Consider the following 27448-nt stretch of genomic DNA (forward strand, 5'->3'; position numbering starts at 1 on the left):
GCACGTACGCAGAGAGAAACTCAATCTTAGCTCAACAGGGTGGGCTGTGCCAAGTAACCTTCTAATTCCCTTTCAACTGAGCTCTTTGTTCTCCCAAGAGTTAACACTTCGTACACGGAACAAGTATCTACCAAGAGGCTACCTAGTGTTTGGCACCAGAACCATGCTCTGTGCTGGGGAGAGAGGATTCAGATAATCAAGAGGGCCAATGATATCAGCCACTGTTGTTGTTACAGCTAACACTGAGTTCTCTCTCTGTTCTGCCCCTTGTTTTACATGGATTATTTCTTTTGAACTTCCACAGTCTCCTGAGGCATGTACCATTATGTTTTCCACTTTATAAATGAGGAAACTGTGACACTAAAACTCTAATTTATCCAAAATCACACAGCAAGTGAGTGAAGGAGCCAAGGTTTGAGCGCAGTCTAGACCAGCACTATCCAATAGAACTTTCTACAGTGATCGAAATGTTCTTTATCACACTCTCCAATATGGTAGCCACTAGCCATATGTGGTAACTGAGTACTTGAGATGTGATTGGTGCAACTGAAAAACTGAATTTTAAATTCTCATTTAATTTGAATTAGCAAATTTAAATAGCTACCTGTTGCCCCATATTGGACAGCACCGACCTAGACTTCTCAGAGCCAATGTACTTAACCATGTGCTAAATGACAATATGTAGGATCAACCCTCACCTTCTTTTAATCAATGGGAAGCCAGCTTACAATAAACACCAATGTCGTCCTTGATCATGTGCCTGAGGGAGTGTGTGAAGGAAAAGCATGGGTGGCACTTTGGCAGGACGAGAATGCAGGCACACCAACACTCTCCTGCAGGAACTAAAGGCACGTGTCTTTGGACATACTAAAGGCATGTGTCTTACTTGTCAGCGATGTCCTCCTGCCACTCTTACCCCCCTCCAGCCATCAACAGCCTCCCTACAACTTGACCTGTGGTCCTGTAGCTGCGTCAGCTGGTCCTGAGAACACAAGCCCCAAGGACACTCCTCCTTCTGACAGGCACTATGTTCAGCACTAAGGAGGATGCCAGAGAAAGATCTGGCCCTGACCACCTGCCCTCTAGTAGCTCATACTCTAAAAGTCAGGGATGTGCGTGCCTGAGCTCCGCAAGGTACATGGCAAGACAGTGTGAATGGATGCAGGATGAATTTGGGATGGGGGACATAGGACAATACATTTGGGCTCAGTGAACAGAGATAGTATTTTAGAGGAAGAGGGACTTGTGCTGAGCTGCAAAAGGAAATTAGAAAGAGGAGGGGCAATGACCTTGGAGGTGGAGTGGAAAGCATGAACACAGATTGGGGTGAGTGAGCACAGGGGTGGTGAGGGGCCTGCGAAGCCAGACTGAAGAGAACAGCAGTGCAGGATAAGCTTGCAAGGTCAGGCAGTGGGCAACACTCTGGTTAGGCCCTTCTCACTTCAACTCTGGGAGTTCTGTTAATAACAGCTTTGTTCTCAAAAAGCCAGAAAAGAACCTGAGTGATCATTTCAGCTGTCAGTGGGTCCCAACCTGAGAAATGTATTTAAATATATACATTTCAGAGACCGACCCTAGGGCTTCTATGGCACAAGGGTGTGGACATGGGGTCTGTCTCATTCGGTTTTGTCTTATTTTGTGAACCAGTGAATGGGATCATTCTGATGCTTCTGAGCCCTCACGGACGTTTGATAAGCACAGATTTCAAGGAAGGACACACTCAGTTGTCAAGAGGTGAAGGAGAATTTACGTCATTTTCAAAGGTGACCAGGCAGAATGACCCAGACTCTCTGGGGAAGATGTTCTGAGAGATTACAAGCTTGCCTGAGGGGGAGAGTCATGAGAGGCAGGGAAAGGAGAGTCTGTCAAAAAGCAGCGGCAACTTCAAGGCGCCACACTGGAAGTAAAGATTTCTTCACAGGAAATTCAAAACATTTTCTGATTCCTTCGGGGAGGAGGACGCTAAGGGGAGGCTTAGGGAGGAGCAGTGACTTATCCAAGTTCAAACCACCCTCAGGCCACAAACAGCAGATGAAAATGGGTGCCCAGCCCTCTGACCAGTGACCATTACCCAGCTTTGTCTCCTCTCTTCAGCCCCACCCCAGACAGAGCCAACCTCTTCCCTCGGCACTGATTCCGGAGTGCCACCCAAAGCAAAACACAAAACCCTTTTTTTTTATAAAACCTTCTTTGGGCTATTTTCATTAAACCATTTTACTTGACAGCAGTTCTTTATTAAAAAGCAGGCACTTACCTTTTGAGGGCCGTGTCCTTTGTTGTATTATCTCAGTATTTTCCAAAGACTCAAGGAGATCCAGGGGAAGATAAGCCTCTGCCAACAAGATAAATGTTAGCATTTATTAAAGGGGAAAAAAAAAAAATGAAGTCCCTCGGTGTTTGCTGCCCCTGTGGGAAGAAAGTAGAAGCGAATCCTGTTTTCACTCTGAATTTCCTCCTGGTGAACTCAGGTCCTGTTCATTTTTGGCCTCTCAGCTGAGTCATCATATTTCCCTCCCTCTCTTTTTAAACAGTACCTACTCCTGAAGGCCCCATTCGCTCAGTCAGCTCTGGTGTTCCGATGGTGTGTCAGATTCAGAGATAGATAAAATGCAAAAACGTTACTCCTCTTTCTACTCGTGGTCAGCGCTGTCCTGGGCACACCTAGCATGCTGGGCACCTCTCTGAGGCCAAGTGCCTTGGAAAGATAGAGAAGGCTGGCCCCAGACATCTACAGGCATGATAACCAAGCCTTCCATTCTCCTGGGAGGTGCCATGCGCCATTCCCCAGGGGTGCCCCCAATCCCTACATGTGCCCCCCCCCCTTGTGACCACTTTATAGAGCAGAAAGAACCGTGGAGGGGTTGAAATCTTAAAGGACTTTCAGCTAGCCCCATCATTGTGTGAATGAGAACTGCGGGTCAAGGATTTTAAGTGCTCTGCTAAAGATCACACTCTTATTTAGTGGCAGATAAGGAATCAACCTCAGGTCTCCCAAGGTTGTACAAAGAGGTATTTGTTCCCTATTATCACTTGGGAAGACTGCATTAGGTTTTGGTCCTGACTTTGAGATTGATTTCCTGTGCTGTTGAGGCTCTCCATGCTTCACTTCCTTTGTCTGGGAAATCAGGACTAAAATGTCTACTCAACACACCTCACAGAGATGCTGGGAAAATCCAATGGCACCATGAAAATGAAAGTGTCCTGAAAAGGGGACAGCACGATTTTTTAGTTTTTAAGGTCCTTTTTCCCACCTCAGGCTTATCTTCTCACAACCTCCAAAAAAAGAGAGTAGTGATTTTTATACCATTTTTGAAAAAAAAAAAAAATAGCCTCTCAGAAAAATACTGAGGCAGGAGGACACATGTGGAGCTCATCTCAGAGAGAGGTTGTTTTTTATCTGATGGTAATCCCCCAGTTGTGAATATTTTTGACAACAAGTTGGCTCACGGGACAGAGGATATGGCTGGGGTGTGTGGGAAGGGGTTACCCCACGTAGATCATTAGTCACAACAGGGCTTTTTAAGAAATCATCCAACATACAAGAGTATGTAGAACGTAGGAAGCTCATTCCTCCTTTTCAAGCTGCTTTTTAAGTTGGTGACAGAACATGATGGAAACAAAGGAAAGTGCTCTGCCAGTCACAATTTCCATCCCAGAAATTAAGGCCCAAGGTATTTCTGATGATGTTTTGTTTGTTTCCTTCCCTTTCGGTCTAGAAAATAACTAAAATCAAAAGTAAGGATTCCTAAGAGGCATTCTGATAGGCATGTGGGACCAGGGGTAGTGTTAGAAGGTAGAGAATAGGCCATCCTAAATGACATGTGGGCTACACTGTCCTAAGCCCTCTCTCCCCAGGCCCTCCCAGACCAATGCCAGCCTCACAGTAGTAGAGCATTTGATGTTTTTAAGTAAATAACTATTTCTCTAGGCTTTTAGTAGAGCCCAGGTATGCAATCCACTTCTTTGGAACCAGAGTTTTATGTAGTGTTTTATTATTTTTCCCTTGTAAGTTTTTCTCCCCCAAAGAAGAGTACTTTCCAACCATAGCCCTTAGGTATTTTGAAATCTTGTACTCATACTGGCTGTCACATGACCTCAGTTCAAACACCAATCTTTTTCTAAAAGCAAATATGCATAAATACTAAAATTGAATTGGTTCTTCTGTGAGGCATATTCCAACACCATCCTAGAGACTCCAGGTCCTTGGGTGAGGATGTCACAGGAAGAGGGTGGAACTCAGGGCTTTGCAGAGTTGGTCTGTGTGTAGATCGGGATAAGTTAGGTTATGCCACAATGACAAAAAATGCCTCCAAAATCTCAGTGGCTTAACAGAACAAAAGTTTGCTTCTTATTAACTTTGATTCCATTCTGCCTAGAGCCCCTTGGCCAGATCTACTTATGTAGCCCCAACCTAATACTTGGTGAGCTATGACTGTGACTGCCACTGGGAATAGTTTTCTAAAGTCTCCAGGGACTTAGGAGAAAGAATACTGCTCTGAAGGCCGAGGCTCCACTCCCAGATCTTGGGGGTCTCTGCTGCAATTCTTCCAAGTATGGTACCCAGAGAGCCCATATTTTCCACACCTGTAAATTGGGATTTGTATCACATGGCTATGCATATAGCTGCTGGGTTACCAGCTGGTGAGACATGACAAGTTCCATCGACCCACATGTGACTTCTGAACTGCTGTTTCCTCATGTCTCGAATGATTCGATCACACTATTGTCCTTCAAGGTCCACCCCAGCATATGTTATGAGTCCACCAGAGAATGTCTCTTACCAAAGACATGTACCAAGACTAGGTTGGCACCCTCAGGCGGATATGGAAACGTCTCTCAGTGTGAGACAGAGCTGTTCTGTGGCACAAGTCAAGCTCACCGTTTTGCTTGGATGGCGGGCTTGCGGAGACCATTTGCCAACCTAACAGAATGGGGTCAGCGGTTCATGGCAACTCCAATCCTTTAGAGATGTTGGGAGATTTTTTGTTGGTTTTGACACCTAATAAAAAGCAATTTCCTCTTTTCAAAATGTACTCCCTCCCCTCCCCCCCCCATTTTGGAAGGTTAGTGGGTTTTGGTTTACATTTAGTTTTTGTTTTTCAAACTAAAAGAGCATCATCCCTTAAGGCTGAAGATATGGGTAACACAAAGGACACGTAGACCAGCCCATTTCACACCATAAGACAAGAGCAGAGCAAGAGGTAAAACCCACTGCCCTGGGATGGGCCTCATCCCCAGGCAGGAAATCATTCTTGGATCAAAACTCTTGCCAAATGGTCGGTGATGAATGAGTGTTAATAGGTCCCAAACATGGATTTCATATCCTTTTGAACACATGAAAAAAAAGGAGACTTGTAGAGTAGATTTTGGCCCAATCTAGCCCATTAAAAAAAAATAAAAGCTAGTTGAGACATAACCCTGAACCAATCCAGGGGACAGCTCCTCTCTGGCACCTACTGGGAGGAGAGCAAATTTACCTTTTCTGGAAAGGGGATTAAGGGCAGGTATAAGGAGAGGGCAGTGGCACACTGGCCAGCTCCCCTTCCTTAAAAGCTATCGGCTAGTGGCTATCTCGACTAGACAGTGAACAGCTCATACACCATGCTGTACCCGCACTGAGTTCTCCCCACCACTCTATCACACAGGCCCCTAAAGAAACATTTGCCTACCAACAAGGCCAGCCTGGAATGGGAGAGAGAAAATCAGCAGTAGTCTCACCCCCTTGCCTGGCAATGTGAATACCCCCCAGGTGTGTCTAAAGGGCAAGCTGCTTAAGTCACTTCCTTCTCTGTTGCCCCAAGTAACAACTTGCCATCCAGGACAGCAAAGTTCCTTCCCAGAGGTTTGGAGGGACATCCAGGCTGACACAGTTGTACCTTAGGAGCCTTGAAAATATCCCAAAAGTTGCACAATAGCAGTAACTGAGAGATCAGTGCTCCTCCTTTGCCCAAATAAGCTGTGATGTTACAATAAGGAAGGGATCTTACATTCTACCACGCTTGATGATTTAAAATCACTTCCTCAAACAGATCTCAGCGGATTTTCACAACAAACCTTGAGGGCTGGGGAGTGGGGGGTAGGGGAATACAGAGATTATCATTTTCATTTTAAGACATGGAACCTGCAACTCATAACATTTTGAGTGGCCAGCCAGCCTTGCCCAGTGCTCCCAGGACGCTCCCAGGTGCTAAGTGCTTCAGCTAGGTCTTCAGCTTGGACGTTCTCGTTACAGATCCAAGTTCCTCTGCTGTTTGTTTGGCATTCACATAGATCTTGGGTGGGAGGTCATGAACATGACTCCCCTACTGAGAAAGTAGGACCTCAAAATCAAGGTTTACCCACAAGTTCCATAAATAGAGGCCAGTCCTTTGTATGTCAGTGAGACAGGCAGCCTGGAAATAATTAGGAGAAGGAAACTGAATACAGAACAATCCAGGTCCTTAGCTCACATCCAACCACTGGCCAGGAGGATGTTCTGGCTACTCAATGACTCTACCCTAGTGGGAGGTCCAGCTGATATCCAACCCACCACCTGGACCGTCCTGGTTGTGGAGGACCATTTGGGGGCAACGGGGCTCCCTGTCAGGGTCAGATGCTCCAGGACTCTCTCAATCAGCAGTCTGTTTTCCCAGATATCCACAATACTGGGACCCCAGGGCACATCAGCTCACAGGATTTGACTGGTGGCAACTGCCCAAGAAGTCCCCCCAGGCCTTGGAGCTCCCCTTCCAACAACAGTCCATCAGCCTCAATAGCACATAGTCATAGAGCTAGCCAAAAGTGCACAGACACTCACTTCAACTGCTCTTACTTGGGAGGAAAGACCCACTTGAGGAAAAACATGCAACTGTGCTGACTAAAAGTGAATTAGCTGGTTATCTGGAAAAAACACACAACTCATATGGAAAGACACAAAGAATGCTTCTTTTTGCATGAAGCTTCGATGCTCACAAGGACACGCTCAGGTATCATCACATTGGATGCCACAATACTCTGTGGAGTGCAGGGACATGAGTTCCAGAAAGATGGGGGTGCCTGGATGGCTCAGACGGTTAAGAGTCTGCCTTTGGTTCAGGTCACGATCCCAGGGTCCTGAGATCGAGCCCCATATCAGGCTTCCTGATCAACAAGGAGTCTGCTTCTCCCTCTGCCTCTCCCCCCTGCTCTTGCTCTCTCTTTCTCTCTCTTTCTCTCAAATAAACAATATCTCTAAAAACAAAAAAAGGATAGATTTGCCCCTGGTTCCACAGCTGGCTCACAGTCGAGCTAGCGCAAGAATTTGAGAGTCTTAACTCTCCCTTCAGCCCCCTTTTCTTGTATCACTCACTCACGTCCATGTATCCACTCAACAGCAAGGTGCTGAGACCCATTAAAGAACTCTTCATTGGCACAAAGACCTCCCGAGGATGGGCTTTCCGACCGACTGGACTCCCCTGCTTTGCCATCAGGTGTGGACGGAGAATGTTCAGTTACACTCCTGCCTGGATACTCCCTTCTTCTTTCCCTGTCTGCTCCCATCCCTCACCCTCATTAAAACTTTCCCTTCAAAAGGTCTATAATTGAACAAATCTCTGACCGGAATAAAAACAGGAGCTCTCAAACCAAGGGATAAATCTAATACAGAATGATTTTTTTCTCGTTGTATGATGTAGAACATACTATTCAGCTCTCCGTTACCTGCTTTCAGCTAGGCAAGGCAGAAAACGTACCATCAAGAACTAAAGATCAATAAGAAGCTGATATCCATTCAGGCCCCTCTAGTGTAGTTGCACTAGCTATTAAGATATTTAAATGTTTCCCTAAAGGTAGTTTTTTTGTTTTGTCTTTTCAAAGATTTATTTATTTATTTCAGTAATCTCTACACCCAGCGTGAAGCTCAAACTCACAACCCCAAGATCAAGTCACATTCTCCACCCATCAAACCAACTAGGCGTCCTCCCAAAGGTACTTTTTTTAAAAGCCTGGTAAATTGCCACTTCTCTGACCTCCCCCCAAAACCTCCCCAGCATCACCCACACTTCCCATGATCCAGCCAGTAAAGGTTTACCTGCTGAACCTGAGGAGGCTCAGGAACCTGCTCAGCACAAGGTCACATCCTTTCTGATTGGTTGATGTGAGGACACAGGACAGACCCAAAAAAATCATCATCATCATCATCATTACCATCATCATCATCATCACCATCATCATCACCACCACCATCATCATCACCACCACCATCATCATCATCACCACCACCATCATCATCATCACCATCATCATTATCATCATCATTTGATAAATCAGAAAAATAAAGTCTAAGAGGAAGAAGCAGCTTTAAGCCAAATCACACGGTGCCAGAGCTCAGCAAGGTAGTTGCTACATTGCTGAATTGCCGCGAAACCCTGGGTCATAAAGTCATTTCCACAAAACCACAAAAGCTTTTCTTTAAACATGTCACCTCCCCCATTCAGAAACATTCAACTACCCTCTATTTCCTGTTGCGTTTTGTTTTGTTTTTAGCTTCTCCACCTGCCCCCTCAGCCTATTCCCTCGCAGGTCTTAGACTGAACCCTTGCTGTTGCTGGGCTAATTCCCATACTGGCCGCCCTCAACCCCATCCCTGAGCCTTGCTCTGTCCTTCTGTCCTTCAAGGTAAAGTTCATGTGCAACTTCTCCAAGAAGCTTTGCTCTGCCACCCAGTGCTCCCTGGGTCCTCTCTCCTTTGAGTTCCTACAGCACCTACAATTTGGATAATATAAGCTTACCCTCCCTTGTACTGTGTTTCTCTAATTTCATGCATGTTGATCACTTCTCCTCAGTTACACCAGAAGGTCAAGAATCAATCCTTGACCTTATTCTAGAACCTCCCCCCCTGCCCAGCACTGGTAAAAAGCTAACAACTTAAAAATGACATGGTAACTGCTGCCCCTTGAAGCAATGCTTAAAATCTAGCCTCATCAGTCTGCAGGGGGCCCCTGGCTGAAATGCTGCCACAGCACTGGGGCAGATCTTCCAAGACACAGTGGACATTTTCCATATCCCAGAGCGTACTCTTCGCATTGTTTAATCCCCACTCCAAACTCACAAACTGCTAGAAGATCCAAAAACCTGTTTTTAAAACCCCAGTGGCTACAGAAACCACCAACTCTGTTGACAGTCTTTGCCTAAAGCAGAATAAATATGTGCATAAACTCACTGAGCGTGTAACTGGTCAGGGGGAGAAAGACAAGACCTGCCTTTGCGGTTCCTGACAAAATAATTAGTACCTCATTCCCACCTTCCCGTCAAGAAGGGGGAAGGGAGCAAAGGAGGCCAACTTTCTTTCTTTCTTTTTTTTTTTTTTTAAGCCATAGAGTCTCAGAAGAGGAAAGCTCTCCTCCATAGCCAAGAAAATGAGGCCTAAGACTGTCTCTGCGCCTCCCTTTTGGGAAGGGCTTGTGTTTGTTCTCAGCCAGTCTGAGACAATAAAAAGGATGACTACCCAGGTTAAGTTGAAGTTGACGACCTCAAAATGTCACACAGTAATAAGAACAGCCTACCTTCAAGACCCCAAATCATAAAAGGAAAGGTGGGGGAGGGGTGAGAATGGCAGGAAGTAATTGCAGTCCCATTAAAAGGGTCCCCTTAGAAATGGGGAAAGCTACTCAGGGGAGAGATCCTAGCACCTCAGTGAGCTGCCTCTGCGTAACCTGAGAAACCCGTTACAAGTCAGACACCGGGCCCCACCCCAGGGATTCTGACTCAACGGGTCTGAAGGAAGGTTCAGAAACCTGCATTTTTAACAAGCTCCCCAGAACACCGCTCCCAGAAATACTATACTAACGAAAGGAAAAATAGAAAGATCTGGAAATTCCATGTTACAGAGAACACTAAGGTAGTCAGAGAATTTAGGAGTCCAAGCGACTTGCAGAGAGGTATTAACAAGATGAGTCACATATTCACATAGATGCCGGGCTGGTCTTCAGCGTGCATGCACCTGTGTGAACCCACAGCCAAACCCAGCGCAGCAGGGCTTTCTCCCTCAAAGCCGTCATGATTGGCAGTGAGGCCATGCTGTGCCGGCTGTTAGACACTGTGCATTGTCACCATTGCGTGGATACAGGAAAACCAACCAAATATCAGCAAAAAGAGACCTCAAAACCATATAAGAGCCTCTCTTTGGAAAAATGACAGATATGCAGAGCAGAAGTTATACAACGTTCAAAGGAGCTTTTGTTTCTTTTCATCCTCGCTTTGGCCGAAATATTGGGTAATTTATGAAAAGTGAAAGAAAGCAGCATATGTGACAATGTTGCTGTCTAAAAACGGGAGTAAATCTCCTGGCATATTGCTTTCCTCCATTCTCTGTGTTTGAAGTGAATCCAGCCACCAGGGATTCATTCACTAAGAAATCAGACTGTTCTTTGACTTACCCCAACACCCGGCCCTCCTCACAGTGATGGAGCTGTCCTAGTGCATGCCCTCCCTCCCACCCTCCTTAGTTATGTCCTCCCCCCTGCTCTTCTGCCCCTACTCTGATCTGACCCACCCTTAATCACCATGGGTCTGGTTATCTAAACATCACTGGGTTTTGGAGAAATTACACGACAGAAGCCAAATAGATAAATAAACTCTGATCTTAGACCTCAACTAGATGATGCTTACTACTCCCACGGGGATGTTTATCTTGGAGAAGTGCAACTTCAGATCTGGGTTCATTATCTGCGGAGGCTGCCAAATCAGTCCATGGTAAGGCTGGGGGGAAAGGACGAGTGGGGACGGTTCTAGTCCAGTGCTCAGGTTGGACAGGCCCAATAAATAACATCTCCCCTACTTGCCTGGGTTCTGGTCCAATTGAGAAATGAGACAAAAACCTGTCCTTGGTGGGACACAAAATTATCACCTTGATTACTGTTATAACTGATAAACATGATGGTAGAGGATGCAACTTTTAAAGATTTTACTTATTTGACAGAGAGAGAGCGCACAAGCAGGGGAGCAGCTGTCAGAAGGAGAAGCAGGCTCCCCACTGAGCCAGGACCCCGATGCGGAAATCGATCCCAGGACCCTGGGATCATGACCAGAACCAAAGGCAGATGCTTAATGGACTGAGCCACCCAGGTGCCCCATCTCTCTCTCTTTATTAAAATATTTTATTTATGTATTTATTTTTTTTAAAGATTTTATTTATTTATTTGTCAGAGAGAGAGAAAGCACAAGAAGGGGGAGCGGCAGGCAGAGGGAGAAGCAGACTCCCGCTGAGTGAGGAGCCCGATGCGGGACTCAATCCCAGGACCCTGGGATCATGACCTGAGCCGAAGGCAGATGCTTCACCAACTGAGTCACCCAGGCGTCTCGAGGATGCGACTTTTAAAAAAGGAACAAATGGACTTCCTCGGCCCAGATCCTAGAATCATCCAGGTTTGACTAGCCAGTCACCCAGAAAAGACTCTCTTGGTTTTAGCACTGAAAGCCCCACAGCCTGAGCAAACAGACATGATGGGTCATCCCAGCTGGGCCCCGGGGCTGTTGGGCAGACTGCTCCCAACAACCTGGGCAGAAGAGCAGATTGCACTTCCCGTGGACAGCTCCTTCTCATGAGGAAGGAAAAAGGAAGGCTGAGGCTATGGCGCCCAATTTCTCCTTCCACCCTCACCAATCAAAGTCAATAGAGGACAAGAGTGTTAAATGGATGGGTCCCTCAAATCACAGAAGGAAACATCTGGAGTGGGAAAAATATATACTTTCCAGCACCACAGATAATCAATAAGACCAACACAAATTAACACGCAGCAATCTAAGAAGACCTAATTGAAAGTCTGAACTATAGACGCATTTGAAAAGAAACATAACTTTGTGAGCTTCATACAACTCAACTTAAGCTCTAAAAGTATCGATCACTGATAATGGTAATGTTTAATAAAGCTTACGTGATGTGAAGATGGCCTGTGGTTGATAAGACCATGGAACTGGTTCCTGCGATTGATTTGTGAGCAGAATATGTGAGGTCTCCTGTGTGAGCATTCAATCTCCACTGTGTGGCTAGTCAGAGCACGCTTTCCACCTGGCCAAGGTCATCAGAAATGTTCCAGATCATCGTGATCGCTCTGGATGAAGACAGCCATGATGTGGGGGCAGGGTCCCCGACAGACCTGTAATGGACAAGCGACAGGAGTGAGAAACACTTATCTGCAGATTTATACTATCACAACTCAGCTGTGCTTATGATAATAAGCCTATCATAACCAAGCCTATCCTGACTGATACAATGTGTCATGGCAACTACCTAAAACATGAATAGAAACAAGGTTGGAGGGAGACGTTAACGGTGATTGCTTCTCTTACATAGGATTGCAGGTCTTTAATTTCTGCCCCTTTACACATTTTTATACTTCCAAGTTTGTTTTATTGAGCTTTTTAAATTTGTGATTCAAAAATTTCAACAAAAACAGATGCCTTTAGACTACCTGCTTTTAAAAAAATACAGTGGAATGCTTTATAAGCATTCTATCCTTGTTTATATGCAAACCATATGTCATGATGCTACTTTGAATCTGAATTTTCATTCTTATTTAAATTCAGCTCAAAATTCTGTTCTGTGTCTCACATATAAAGAAATACCTTCCAAAAAACTTCCCAAGATCTCTATAAAACATAAAATGTTTTGGTTGCTAAGGAATGCTAAAGCTACTTAGCTAGTTAAGTATACTGTCCAACAGATACAGTGACAACCACTGTGTACCCAGACGACCGTTCTGTTTTTTACTTGCAGCACAGTATTCGCTAAATTACATGAGATATTCAACATTGTATTATAAAATAGACTTTGGGTGAGATGATTTTACCCAACTGTAGGCTAATGTGAGTGTTCTGAGCACATTAAAGGTCGGTTAGGTTGACCTATAATGTAAGGTAGGTTAGGTGTATTAAATGCGGTTTTGATTTACAATATTTTCAGCTTATGATGGGTTCATCAGGGCATAAACCCATCGTAAATCAAGGAAGATCTGTACATGTAAATCAAACCATCATGCTGTGCATCTCCCTCTTTCTCCTGTGTGATATGTACGAGGAGAGAGGAGGAGAGGGAGAGGTATCTCTGAAGAGTGGAAACTACAATTATTGGCTCCAGAGCAGACTGTTCAAAAAGGTGGCAGCCAGGGTCATTACGAAGATCTCAACAAAGCCACGTGGCAAGTACAAGGGAAACTGCTGGAAGTATTCTACTACTGAACACTATACACATGTTTTGTTTTGTTTTTTTAAGATTTTATTTGAGAGAAAGGGAGACAAAGATAGCAAGATAGAGCACAAGGCGGGAGGAGAGGGAGAAGCAGACACTCCCTGCCAAGCAGGGAGCCCAATGCAGGACTCGATCCCAGGACCCTGAGATCATGACCCGAGCCGAAGGCAGACGCTTAACGACTGAGCCACCCAGGCGCCCCACGTACAGGTACCTTTCTTATTCAAGAGTATTGGGCCTGCAATGCTCCTTGGCAATATTTTTTAACTTATTTTTTTTAATTGAGTTAGAACTGAAATATAACATGGTATTCATTTTAGGTGTACAACCTAATGATTGCATATATGTACAAATATATCAAATGATTACCACATGACCACCATAGTAAGTTAACATCTATCTTTTAAGATCTACCTTCTGAGCAACTTTCAAATGTACGACACAGCTCTGTTACTGCTGTCACCGGGCTGTCGGTTACATCCCCAGGACTCATTCATTGGATACTGGAAGGTGTTTCATTTTCTAAGTCTCAGTGGTTTCTCTCCCATGGATCCTCTGCAGTTGTTCTCTCAAATCCACTCTACCCTCTCAAACCTGGGAGCCAGCATTCCTTCCTAAAAGGTGAGGGTGGCTTTTGCATCCAAGAGAAGGTAACCAAGCGGAGCTGCAGAGTCGAGTTTGGGCCACGGATTACAAAAAGTTAGCCAGAGGGCGCCTGGGTGGCTCTGTTGGTTAAGCGACTGCCTTCGGCTCAGGTCATGATCCTGGAGTCCCGGGATCGAGTCCCGCATCGGGCTCCCTGCTTGGCAGGGAGTCTGCTTCTCCCTCTGACCCTCTTCCCTCTCGTGCTTTCTATCTCTCATTCTCTCTCTCTCTCAAATAAATAAATAAAATCTTTAAAAAAATAAAAAATAAATAAATAAAAAGTTAGCCAGAGAAAGCCCTGATGAGGAAGTGCCAGTTCGCCTTCAATGAACCAGACCATGCCAGCAATGAGGGCCACTCACTTTAGCATCCCAGAGACCTGGATTTAAGCTCTATCGCTACAGCTGCGTGGATGCATAACTTCAGACCACTGAGAAATCATACTGAGCCTCAGTTTTCCCATCTATAAAAAGAACACAGTACCCGCCCCGTTTTCAGATTAAAAACAATAATGCAGGGGCGCCTGGGTGCCTCAGTAACGACTGAGCATCTGCCTTCGGCTCAGGTCATGATCTCAGGGTCCTGGGATCGAGCCCCGCGTCGGGCTCCCTGCTTCTCCCTCTCCCTCTGCCATTCCCCTCTCTTGTGCTTCTCTCTCTCTCTCTCTGTCTCAAATAAATAAAATCTTTAAAAAAATAAAAATAAAAACAATAATGCATATAAAACGCTTAGCACAGCTCCGGGAACACAGTAAGCGTCTAGTATATGTTAACAGCTGTTACCTATCTTTTAAAAAGCTGTTCCATAACATTAATGTTTAAATACAGGTGTCAATAAATATTATCTGCAAATATCATTATTGCCGTGCTGAATATGCCTTTTTTAAGTTTTTTTTTTAAAGAGGAAAAGCCATTTGCCATTTTCTCAAATCCTACTGTGACTGTTCTTTGGTTTGAATCCCATGGGTATGTCTGAGGCACCACCACATCTGGGAGGGAGAATCCAAAACTACAACCTGCCCTCCTGCCTGCTTTCCCTCCTTCCATGCTCTCTTCCATCCTTCCTCCTTTCCCTTTTCCCTTTTGTTCTTTTGTTTGCACGGTGAAAAACACCATACTTCTCGAAAGACTGAAAATGAAATCGCAGTGAAAGCAAGCTTGCATAAGTGCTTGAGCGAGTCTGAGAGCATTTTTTTTTTTTTTTTTTTGGCTTGGATGTCATAAGCATTCTTTTTTCAGTCTTTTCATACTATATATCCAGATTCTTCCTAAAGAATAGATTTGCTAAAAAACTAACATGGCAGACCAGCCCCCTTTAAATCTCACAACTTTCCAATGATTCAGGCAGAACTGACTAGCTTTGACAGACAATGCAAATTGCACTCAGATCATTTATTTCAACACATTTTTATTGAGCACTCGGGTGATCTGTGCAGGGAAGATTTGTGAATTGTTGGTCCTCCTGATATAGAAACGGTTTCCTCTAACACATTGAGATAGGTGGCTTCAGAAGCCCGTTGTTACCTGACAGAGAAAAGGGTAAATGTCCCAGGTCAGAGTGAGCAGAGGGAGAGGTAGGTACTCCCGGAAGGTGGAACATACCGGTTTATGACGACATCTTGACCAAGAAGGCTTACCAGTTAAAAACATCAAACAGGAGTAGAGAGACACTGTGTGGCTACAGGCAAGCTTTCCTACCTTATAATTAGACACCCCACATGGCCATAATCATTCAAGAAGATTCTCCTTCCAGTCTCATCTTCCTCTCTCCTACCTAGAAATTTATGAAACATCAGAGCTACAAGGCACCTCAGAGCTTGACCACCAAAAACACTATTATCAGTGGTAGTAGGAACACTGGCGACAGTGTTTTAATGCAGACAGCATGATAACCTAACTGATGACTTTGCTCTGACTCACCAGGTGTTCTCCAGAAAGGATGTCCTTCACAACCAAACACCACCTCTGGGTAGCATGCAATAGCACTACTGCATGGTTATGACCTGATTTGGCCAAGCAAAGAGCCTTTTGCTTTCTTTAACTTGTGTGGCCATACCACAGGTAGGCTGTGATTCCTAGGAGTCACTGTTAAATACTGAAAAAAATCTCATGGATCTGTGAACACCTCAGAGCCCACAGTAAATGTCATTTACTAGTTTAAGTCTGTCATTTGATGGATAAGCAAATTACCTAAGGTCACATAGCCCATAAGAAAGTCAGGCCCTAGTCCCTCATCTGGTGACTTTTCTGCTGTACCGCATCCACACAGGAAAGAATGAATATTCAAACAAAACACCACCCTGAAGAAGCAGCCAATTTCAAATGGATGCACAAAGGTGTTCCAACATCCATCAATCAGCCCTTGGAGAATTTTTTGAATAGCAAAATAGCCCTAGAGAAACAGACCCTCAGTGAAGGCTTGCCTGGAGGCTTGCCAGAAATTTCTGGGCAAACAGACCTAAGTACAGCTCCCCTTGAACTGGCCTGACCCCTGACTGTCAGGGACAGTGGACTCCGGAACTCGTCTTTGCTGTTACTAAACCTAACACAGCGTGTTGGCCAGGGCACCTATAGATGCTCTGACAACTCCAGCCACCTCTACATTCTCTGTGTCCTTGCCCCTGTTGTAACCCTCCTCAAAGGACTGATGCTTCAATACCCAGCCAAGCTACAGGAAGCAGTTAGCTTGGTCCAAAACAAACTTTGTAGCAGCTCATTAACCCTTCCGTATCAGTCCAGGGTAATCTGGACTCACCCAAAGTGAGATGTGGGGGTGGACAGGGGAATACTTCATATTTCAAACTCATTACTTTCATCCTCTAGATAAATTTTCAAAGCCTACCACCAGTCAGACCCCCTCCACATGAAGCTCACTTTAGAAAACAGATGCAAATTTATATGTAAGTACTTCTTTTGTTTGTGGGGGGAGGGGCATGCCTTCTGTATTTGTAGGGTTTTTTGGGTTTGGGTTTTTGATAGATGGGAAGGGAGAGAGAGGAGCAGAAAGGAAATGGAGAAAGGCCTTGAAGGAGCCCAGAAACATAAACATGGACGGTTGTGCCTTAAGATAAACAGGAACTAACTTGTATGATGCTTGTAAACAGTGACCCAGGCAGGGATCAGTTTGTGTCCATGATTATGATTAAATGAGGTGTCTACTTTGGCCTCACTCCGCATATTGAAGAGTGATTCTTTGTACAACTCAGTAGCAAGAAAACAAACAATCCAATTAAAAAATGGGCAGAGGAACTGAATGGATATTTTTCCAAAGAAGACATACACATGGCCAACAGACACATGAGCTGATATTCAACCTCACTCATCAACAGGGCAATGAGATCAAAACACAATGAGTTGTCATCTCACACCTGTTACAATGGCTATCAACAAAAAGAGAAGAGAAAGTCTTGGCCAGGATGTGGGGAAAAAGGAACCCTTGTGCCCTGTTGGTGGGAATGTAAATTGGTGCAGCCACAATGGAAAACAGTATGGAGGGGCTTAAAAAATATTTAAATACAATTCCATATAATCTGGCAATCCCACTTCTGGATATATATCCAACGGAAATGAAAACAGGATATCAAAGATATATCTGCACTCCCATATCCACTGCAGCATTATTCCCAACAGCCAAGACACAGAAACAGCCCAAGTATCCATCAACAGACGAATGGATAAAGAAGATGTGAAATATACGTACATACACAATGGAATATATTCAGCCATGAGAAAGAGATATATAATCCATCCCATTGATTCTGTTTCTCTGAAGAACCCTCCACACCTTCCCAAAGTAAAATCAAAAATACTACATTTCCAAGACTGCCTTGCAACACGGCCACAGGCCTGTGACCAGTCAGATACACACGAGACTGGGATGCAGAAGGTAGGAGGATGAGCAATACTTTTTTTTTTGACATCTTTATACTTTTACTTCCCCAATGTTTCATCATGTATACATGGTGCTTTTGTAAAATGATTTTTAAGTCGTATTTAATAATAGGTTGCTCTAAGTCTCGTTACACTCAAAGCAATTGGTTGTTAGCTGTTTTGACTTAGGAAAGAGCTTTGGGATCATTTAGCCTAACTCTGTGCAGACAGGAGCACCCCTGCCAGGCCAGGCTTCCAGGACCACCCCCCTCCCTGGCCAGCAGAGATTCTTCCTCACCCCGAGTTCCCTAATGCAGAGGACACACCCCTGCTTCCTCTCCCCAAAACTCTGCTTCAGATGTTCTTGAAGACAGTTTTCATTTGGGTCCTGAGATTTTTCTCCAACTTAAACATCCCTGTTCCTTCAGCAATTTCTTAAGTGTCTTCCCACAACCCAGTTCCCCTCAGATTTACCAATGTCCTTCCCAAAATGTGGCATCCATGAATGGCTCAAATATTCAAGACTGGGATAGAGCATATTGTTCTTGATCTAACATTGACCATCAAACATATCTTTCTTTTCTTTTCTTTTCTTTCTGCCTTGCCTCCCTTCCTATGAGGATCTCAAACAATGTAAAACACAAAAATATAGATGATGGATAGATAGATGATAGATAGATAGATAGATAGATAGATAGATAGATAGATAGATAGACAGACAGCTGGACAGAGATATATAATACAAAGATAAGTCACTGACCCTACCAAACTGTGAAGAGGCATGATAGCAAGCTTCATTTCCCCACCCCAAACCCTAGGACTTTCTGCCTATGTATAGTCCTTACTGCAGAACAAACTCAGGCTCGCCTCCATTAAAAAAAACAAAACAAAACAAAACAAAACAAAAAAACTCATCCTCTTTTCCCAACAAATGTATCTACCAGGAGATGCCTTTCCTGGAGTTTGGTTCTGTTTTCCAAGGTGACCACTTTTATTAATAAACCCAATTTCAACCAATATGCCTATGGTCAACAATAGTTTTCTATGCCCTAATCCAAGAGTATTTGCATTTTAACAGAGAATAATACCCTCACCCACAAGTCACACAGATCTGGCAGACTGTGGAGGTGAAAAAGAATTTAACAATAACTCTGGAAAAGTTGGGTATTATAATGTCCTTGTGACAGATTTTACAAGTTAGATCATGAGAATTTTAGAGATGTTGTTGGAGGTCAAGCCACTTGGGAGTAGAAAGCAGAGGCCCAATGACGGACCCTACACTGCATTGCCCTGCCCTCCCAGTCAGCCATGGGCCCAGCCTCCAGATCCTTCGGCCTCTGCCTGCCCTCATTAGCAGCCTCCCCTTTCTCCAAATATAGTGGCCAAAGAGTCTCCCTGCCTTCCCTCCTCCCAAACTGAAGACTGCTCTCAATTCCTCTTTTCAGACAAAAGTGGTAAATACTAGTAGCTATTACCTGTCCAGTAGGTTGTCCACAAAAGAAACTGAAATGATCATTAATACAACTCTAAAGTCCATTTTGAATATCGGGCAGGCACAAGGGAGAATTCCTCTGAAATCACACCAAGTTTTTCTCCTTCCACTGAAGAGCGCTTGTCAAACTGCCTAACGATTAAGAATGGAGAGCAAATGTAAGTTCTAGGAGGGCTGTCTCTTTCTCACGTCCTGGAGCCCCGGCACCTACCACACTGGCAAGTGCATAGTAAGACCTCACTAAACACTTGCTGAACAAAAAATGAACATCCAGTGCCAACCACCCCTCGAAATGTTCTAGAGGCCAGCCATGGAATGCCAAAGCTCCCCTGCATCATGATGCTGAACTTCCCAGGAAAGAGAGACCTGAGGCAGGGGAAAAACCCATGTAAATCTCTGTTTCAAACTGGCTTATATCACTGATGATAAAAAGAAAAGTTTAGAAAATTCTCACTAAACATCGGGATTCATTCGCATGGTCAACGAATATTGAAAGTCTTACACGAGGTCAGCACTGTGAGGAAGACAGAGGGTACCGGGATGTGTCACATATGGACCCTTGTCCCAAGAAGCTCACAATCTACTCTGCGACACAGACACGTTCAAAGATCATTGTACGTGTCAAAGTCAGGTGGAACCCCTCCTCCCCATGTCATGGAGAGGACATTTTGAAACGTTGAAAAGTCTAATGAAACCGAATGCCAATTGGCCGACACTTAAGGGCACTGGTGGCTACCACGGTAGAATACTGCTTAACACACTAATGGTAGGTTTTGTTGTTTGGCAACAGAGCGAAGAAGGAATGGGACTTTCCTCAAATAAGCCTCGATTGTGTTGCTAACCTTGGCAGGGTAAGCTTGGGTGGGGAGATCACACTGGCAGCACCAGCTGCCATTCTTTTTTGAGAATTAGAGGTAGCAATGAAAAATTGGCACAACTTCATCCCCATCCAGCCAAAGCAAGAGGCACTCAGATGTGTGAAGTGCGGGAACGGGCGGGGGGGGGGGGGGGGGGGGGGGGCGGATTGACACAACATTTCCTGTGGGGGAGGGCGGGACTGTGAGAGGGAATGGGAGTATAGCTGAGGGGACATTAAGAGGGCAGAGGACCCGAAAATTGGTTGGTAGACAGGGAGCAGCCACAGTGGACATCCTCGTTTCCCGAAAGCATCCATTTGTAATACTCTTCCCAGGCATGTTCAAGGAAGCACTAGAACTAGATACAGATGTCATCTCCATTCAGTTTGCCCTGTCCTGTTCGTTTGACAGCTATGCCATCCCTCAATAAAGACTTCCTATTCCTCTGCAGTGATACAGTGTCTGGCCTGACGAAGACTGGAGAAACTCTGGGAAGACGTGGAAAATGCTCCCCAGGCATGGGGCAGAGCCAGGGCTGAAGAGGCATCCATGTCTCACCCTTCAAATCCCCCCTCTCCACAGGGCAGAGTCCCATTAATGGGCATCAGCTGCCCAGAAGAGCCCTGTGTCTCAGAGGCAGTAAGACTAAATTCCCAGGTAACCCTCCATGATTTAATAACAAGAATGTTAAATTATGAAGAAAAGGACCCCTCCCACACCTGGATTTTATAAAATATTACAATAGACACATCAATAAAGATGGAAATAATAATAGCTATCATTTCTTAGCACCTACTATAATGTCTGGTACTACTTATACATTATTTAGGTAATCCTTCCACCATCCCTATGAATTAAATAATATTATCATCCCCAATCAACAGACAACAAAACTGAGGTTCAAAATTAAAAGTATCTTGCCCAAGGCTTCAGTGCTAATAATTGACATCCAGGCCAGTCTTCCTGTAAAGTCCTGGTTCTGTTCATTAGAGCAAGTGCTCACATGTATGCAGACTTTGGAGGAATCTGGGCAGAAGCAGGCTGAGGATTCAAGGAAGGCTTCCCGGAGAAGGTTATACCCAAACTGGATCTTAAAGGATGAATATGAATTATTCAAAGAAAGGGCAGGCAGAGGAAAGGGACAATCTTCACCAAGGGGACAATCCAGGCAAAAGCATGATGGAGGCAGGAGCCTGGTGTGGACTCATCGAGCTGAGGTAGCTGATATTCTTAGAGCTTAGTCGTGAGATAGGCAGGCAGGAAGGGCAGGTGAGACAAAAAGATCTAGAGAGGCTAGTTTGTGCTGGGCCTTGTGTACTGTGTTAAGAAGTTTGAACATTATCCTATAGACAGTGTGGAGCCATTAGAAAGTTCTAGAAAAGAGAATGACACGGCCAGATCAGCGTTTTAAACAGATCACCATAGCAGACATGTGTAGAGTGGATTTAACACGGACAAGATTAGAGGCAGAGATAAGTCGAGAAATTGTTACAATAGTAAGTTGAAAATTAATAAAGACCTGAATTGGGATGTTCACAACAGGAATGGAGATGAGGCGACAAATTCAAAACATAATTAGAAAGAAAAATTGTTGGGTCTTGGTAGATTGTTTAGATGTGTATGACAAAGGGACACATATGGCATCCAAGTCCTCAGGAGTAGAGCTGCTTTAAGGAGACGAGGAGTCAAGTGTGGAAGATGTTGTGTTGAGGTGTCTGTGGGCCCTTGAGTAGAGATGTGGCAGAATATACACAGCTGGCGCTCCCCAAACGAACCTGTCCACATCTAGGTGGTAAGTGAAGTCATACGTATGGATGAGCTCTTCCAGGAGGAAGGACAGTGGGCCAAGGACAGGCTCCAGGGGACCCAAACGCTGAAAAGGTAGACAGAAGAAGAGGTCCTAGAGGAGACAGTTAACAAGTGATTGGAATGGCCTAAGAAAAATCAGGAGACTGTAGAGTTCCGGGAACCAAAGTGCCATACTTTAAGAAAGCAAGGGTTACCAATAGTGTCAGATTCTGAAGAAACTAGAGAAAATTCAGGATTAAAAAAAAAAATCCCCTGGATACAGCCATTAAGGAGACATGGGTGCCATCCAGAGAGCAATATCAGTACGAGTCTGAAGAATGAAGCGGCCTTGGGAGTTGGAGATCGAGGAAGAGCTTGCGGGACCTGGATGTTTTTCGTATGGGAAAAAATGAACTATGTTCAGAGGCTGAGAGGAAGGGAACTGTTAAGAGAGAGGAAAACTGAGGACATCAGCCAAGATGGGAAAACCACGCCTTCTGGCCTCAGTTTTTCTTGATGCAATAGGAAGCAAGCCCTCATGAATTTGAAGTGATGTTAACCCCCCAGTGGTGTGATTAAGCCCAGCAGTCCTCAGGAAGCAGGGACGGGGGTGGGGAGGAGATGGCATGCTGTTAACTAAAGCCTTAAGAAGCCCTGGAAGGTACCAGATGCTGGCAGTCAAAGAGGAAGGTTAAGAAGCTCCATGTGGGCAGTTCCTGGAGATAGCAAAATTCATTTGACTGGAAGTCCCCTCAAGAAAATACCATCCTGAGATTCCCACCTTGGTTTTAGTCCTAGAGAGAGATAAGATTCCTGGAAATAGGGGCTCCTGGGTGGCTCAGTCGGTTAAGTGGCTGCCTTCGGCTCAGGTCATGATCCCAGCGTCCTGGGATCCAGCCCCCGCATTGGGCTCTCTGCTCACCGGGGAGTCTGTTTCTCCCTCTGTCTCTGCCTGCCTCTCTGCCTACTTGTGCTCTCTCTCTATCTCTCTGTTAAATAAATAAATAAAATCTTTTAAAAAAAAGATTCCTGGAAATACCCTGTCCCCCAATAAGTTGAGCTTAATCATGCTAATCATTAGAAGCTGCTAGTTTTGTGTTATCCATTCTAAAAGCATTACACTGAGAAAACAAGTAGGATTCCAGCCAACCCAATGGCCCAGGAATCTCCCACCTCTCTGGCATGTGTAGGATTTCTTTGCTTGCTTTCCATTTTGGGTGCTCCTAGAGGCCAGTTTTAACCAATGCATTACACCTTGCCCTGTCCCCACCTCATCTGAAGGTCCATTTTTCTTCCAATAAAAGAAAATGTTTCTGCATCAGAGTTTTTAAATCAAACTCTTAAAAAACACTTAGATCCACATGTCTCATCCCTCCTTGACCCACAATGCACACTCCTCCACTTCCGGGCTGACTCCTCTGCTTCTGGCTAACCTCTAATACTTGCAAATTTCACCCTCTGGAGACCCCATGTTCATCTTTGAAAGGCACTCCCTCCACCAACCTGCCTCATCTGACGCTGCCCCTTGCCCCAAGGCCATCACTCCCCGTATAGCTCTCTACAGTGTAGACTGCACATATTTCTACATCCCATACTCTGGAGCTGGGATATCCTCCCAGCTGTTCATGGGCATTTTGAAAGTTCCTCCCATCTAACTCTCATGCTTCCTGGCTCTCCCACTCTCTGCCTCTCCTCATGGTGCTCCAGTCCTGACTTCATTTTGCCCACAACACTCAGCAGACATTGGCAACTGGCTCGCTAGCTTCTCCCCACCTTAAGCACTGCCCTCATCCTGGAGACAACTCTCCCAGCACCCTGGCTTTGTTGTGTGCAGGTTAATTCCCCGCTGGAACTGCTCCACTGCCAGAATCTTAGCCTCTTAGACTCAGGGGCCACCTCCGCTGAACACAGCCTGCCCTCCCTGCACTCCTTGCTCTCTTTCCCTTCTCTGGTCTCTTTTACGACATTCTTACAATGATGCGTAAGCATAGCTTTGAAGTCAAACAATGCTGTCAAGGGCTTAACAAACATTTAAGACATTTTCCTAAATAGCCCAGGTATACCCTATTTTAGCTTTTTATATCTTGACATTACCTATCTTTTATGTGGCAGAACGTCAACCACCTCTCGCCATCACCCTCGGCTCCTTCTTTTTGCCCTTGGGCTAAGCTCATCCAGCAAACCCCCAACATCCCAACCAGGCATGTTCCCCAAGATTGCAGAGATAACTAGCAATTCACAGCTGGGAAGATATACCACTCCAGACGTATGGTTTCCAGTCTCAGCTGAACTGCTGGGTCTTCTCGGATCCACTGTTACCTGCCCCACCCCCACCCCTGGCCAGCTTTCTAGCCCCTTGTCTGCCGTGAGGATTCCGGCTCTAGCACTCTGCTCAAACTGTCTCCCCAGCACCTCTTGTCTTCTCTCTAACCGGCCTTGCTCCTAACTTCATAGAGAAAACAGATGCCCTCTAGTGGGAGCTCTCTCAGCTTCCCAAATGGGTCTGTGCCTACACTTACCCTTCCTTCTCTGGACCTTTCTCCTTAGACGAATCCATCCACGCACCTCTGCTTTAGATTCTAGTCATGCATCGTTCATTCCCTCCCTTTTTTCTGGATCTTCCATCTCTCACTCCTTCGCTTCAGATTTTAGCTTATAAATGAGTCTCTGCCATCTTAAAAAAAAAGTCTCTGACTCAAGATCACACTTCCTGGTGATGGTCTTCACAGCCCACTGTGTGACAAACACTCCTCGCTTTCCATTCCTTTTTTTTTTTTTTATTCAAAGTAATGCATAAGCATAGCTTTGGGTGTCAAACAAGGCTACAAGGCGTAACAAAAATTTTTAATATTTTTCTGTAATCCCCATTTTTCTTTTTTTTTAAGATTTATTTATTTGAGAGGGGACGAGCAGAGGGAGAGGGAAAGAAGGAGTCTCAAGAAGACTCCCTGCTGAGCACAGAGCCTTACTCAGGGCTCGATCTCACCACCCTGAGATCAATGACCTCAGCCAAAGTCATGACTCAGGTGCTTAACTGACTGAGCCACCCAGGCGCCCCTGCAATCCCCATTTTTCTAGATAACCCATGGATAGTCTCGTTTAACTTTTTATATTTTGACATTATCTTTGACCTTCCTACTGTGGAAGATGAGGATTCAGTCCCCTTCACCAACCCCTCCCCCTCCCCCACCAGGCACACAAATGTCACTTCCCCTCCCTCCATGGTCCCCATACGTGACATCATGATTAGTGGGGAAATTATTATTCAACATTTATGTTAATATGTCTATAAGTTTTTCACACATTTGTAAACTATGATTATGTTTTTCCTTTTTCTTCAACCTTTTTATGTCTCTATCTCTAATTCAGCCCCACGCTTTCCAAGAGAAAGTAAAACTCCTCTCAGTCCAGTGAAACACATCAGGAAATCTAACCCTTGCTATTTACCCTAAGAGAATCCTGGATGGAAGGACTGCACTCCAGACCACCGTCCCGCTGCTGTCCTGGGCTTCCCTTCATCCTCGTCCCTACTAATTTCCTTGCCTTCCCTCAGTTTTATCGTCCCTGACTCCCAGACTTGATGTCTTCCTATGTCTTGTTTACATCCTAGTTTTGGTGGAGCACATCCTACAGTAGCTCTATCAAAAAGGGTGCAGGAAGGCACATTTTTTGAGACCTGCCTTTACTCTTGAGGGTGATGTTCTCAGGTTCTAGATTGGAAATCATTTTCCCTCAAGCTGTTGAAGGCACTGCTACACTGCCTCCAAACTCTTGAGAAGTCTTATGTCCTCTGTATGAGACCAGCTTTCTTCCTCTCTGATAGCCTCTACAAACTTCTCTTGATCCGTAAAGTCCTGACATTTCACAATCTTGTGCCTTGCGTGACGACTGCTTTATATGAGTTACAGCCATGGGGCCCCTTTGGAGTGAAAATGCAAAACTTCAGAAGCTTTGGAAATTTTGTTCCCTTTTTTTTTCTATAATGAACCCCCTCTATTTTCTTTTTTCTCTCTTTCTGTAGCTCCTAATAGTCAGGTACTGGACCTGTGGACTAATCCCTAATTTCCCCATCTCTTCTATTTTCCACAATTTTCTCCTTTAGCTCTATGTTCTGGAAGGTGTCCTCAACATTATCTACAGACTTTTATAAGTTCTGCTATTGTACTGTAATTGTCAAAGGTCCTTTTCCATTCTCTGAATGTTTCTTTGTCTAACACTCCATTCTTTCTTCATAGACATATTTCCTCTTATCTCTTGATGACATTGATCATTGTATTTTGAATTTTTATTATATCCCCTACATTGTCCCCACTTTTTTTTTATTTGTCAGGGTCTCCATCTTACATATTTTAATCTTGCCTCAAACCTTTGGTGATTCTTATCTTCTTCTTTTCATGACTAGTGGTGAGGAACTCACCATTAGTCATGAATATGACTAATATTCAATATGAGAGGTTTTTCATGCATGGGCAGGGCTAATTACCTGATGAGCTTCACCAGAGTTTGAGGAGGGGGTCAGATCTATCTATTCTGTTTGGTCTATTCCGTCTGGAGCAGACCAATTTTCCCAGAATACAATCTCCAATCTTCTTAGTGGGCTACCTGAATTGACTGGGCTCAGCAGCAGAAGGGATTATGAGAATCTCACAGTTCGGTGTGCAGAGTTTCAGTTCGTGCCCACTTTCAGCACACTACCTAAATGCCAGAATACATCTCCAGTCCTGGGGGAAGAGGGGAAGGAAGCAGGTAGAGGGGCAGTTGCTTGGCTACCTGAAGACAGAGCAAATAAGAGTGTCTATGTGTTCTTTCTGCAAACTTGCCCCCAGCCTTTCTGCGTGTGCCCCTTCCTGGTGCCTCAGCTTTTACAAGGACCTGTTGCCTCTGATTCTTAAGCTTTTCAGTACTTGCACAACTAGAAAGGCTGTGTTCCTTATTGATTTCTCCCCTGCAGACAGTTAGGGGTTAGCTTTCTCTGAAGGAGAAGAAGGTGAGGCGGGAGAGAGGAAGAGGGAACAGAAGGAGGAAAGAAGGGAGGGAGGGAGGGAGGGAAAGAAACATTTACTGAACAACTACGATGCACCAGAACCTGTCTGAACTGGGCCCTTTACGTAAAGAATCATACTTTAATCCCAAGAACAACCCTCTTAGGTGGGCACTGTTATCATCATTCACATCTTACTATTGAGGAAACCCAGTTCAAAGGTATGAGTTAACCTGGCCAAGGACCTACCATTAGTGACTGCCCGCATTCAAACTCAAGGATCTGCGATCCCCACAACCCGTGCTCCTTTCCCCACCTCTTGCTAAGCCATATCCAAGACCTGGGGTCAACAGGGCCATGGCCATCTCCCAAGTCACACAGTGTAGACACCTCCCACTCTCCCTTCCATCCTCTGGGTCCCCCCAAAGCCCTGTGCGCCTTCTAGGATGGTGGGCAGAGTATTTTACATTCTCACTGGAAGGGGCCCAAGGCGCTGTGTTCTCAGCTGCTTGGGCTGAGATCTGAAACGCAGACCCAGCCACTGACGTCACTCAACGTGCCCTCCACTTCCGCCGGGCCGTTTATGCTGGCACAGCCCGAGAGCAAGGTTGG

The 27448-nt window shown here is 45.0% G+C and overlaps 1 long non-coding RNA gene across 1 annotated transcript in view; it reads right to left on the reverse strand.

Annotated features, from left to right (window-relative positions):
• Positions 1 to 2254: 2254 nt before the first annotated feature.
• Positions 2255 to 27448, reverse strand: part of LOC113925190 — a 28047-nt gene continuing 2853 nt past the window's right edge. Inside the window, exons 2-3 of the long non-coding RNA XR_003520941.1 lie at positions 11892 to 12113; positions 2255 to 2332 (exon numbers count right to left, since the gene is read on the reverse strand). This is a non-coding gene — a long non-coding RNA (uncharacterized LOC113925190). The remainder of the gene's footprint in view (positions 2333 to 11891; positions 12114 to 27448) is intronic.

Source organism: Zalophus californianus, chromosome 2 (assembly GCF_009762305.2).
Source record: "Zalophus californianus isolate mZalCal1 chromosome 2, mZalCal1.pri.v2, whole genome shotgun sequence".
Classification (NCBI taxonomy): Eukaryota; Metazoa; Chordata; class Mammalia; order Carnivora; family Otariidae; genus Zalophus; species Zalophus californianus.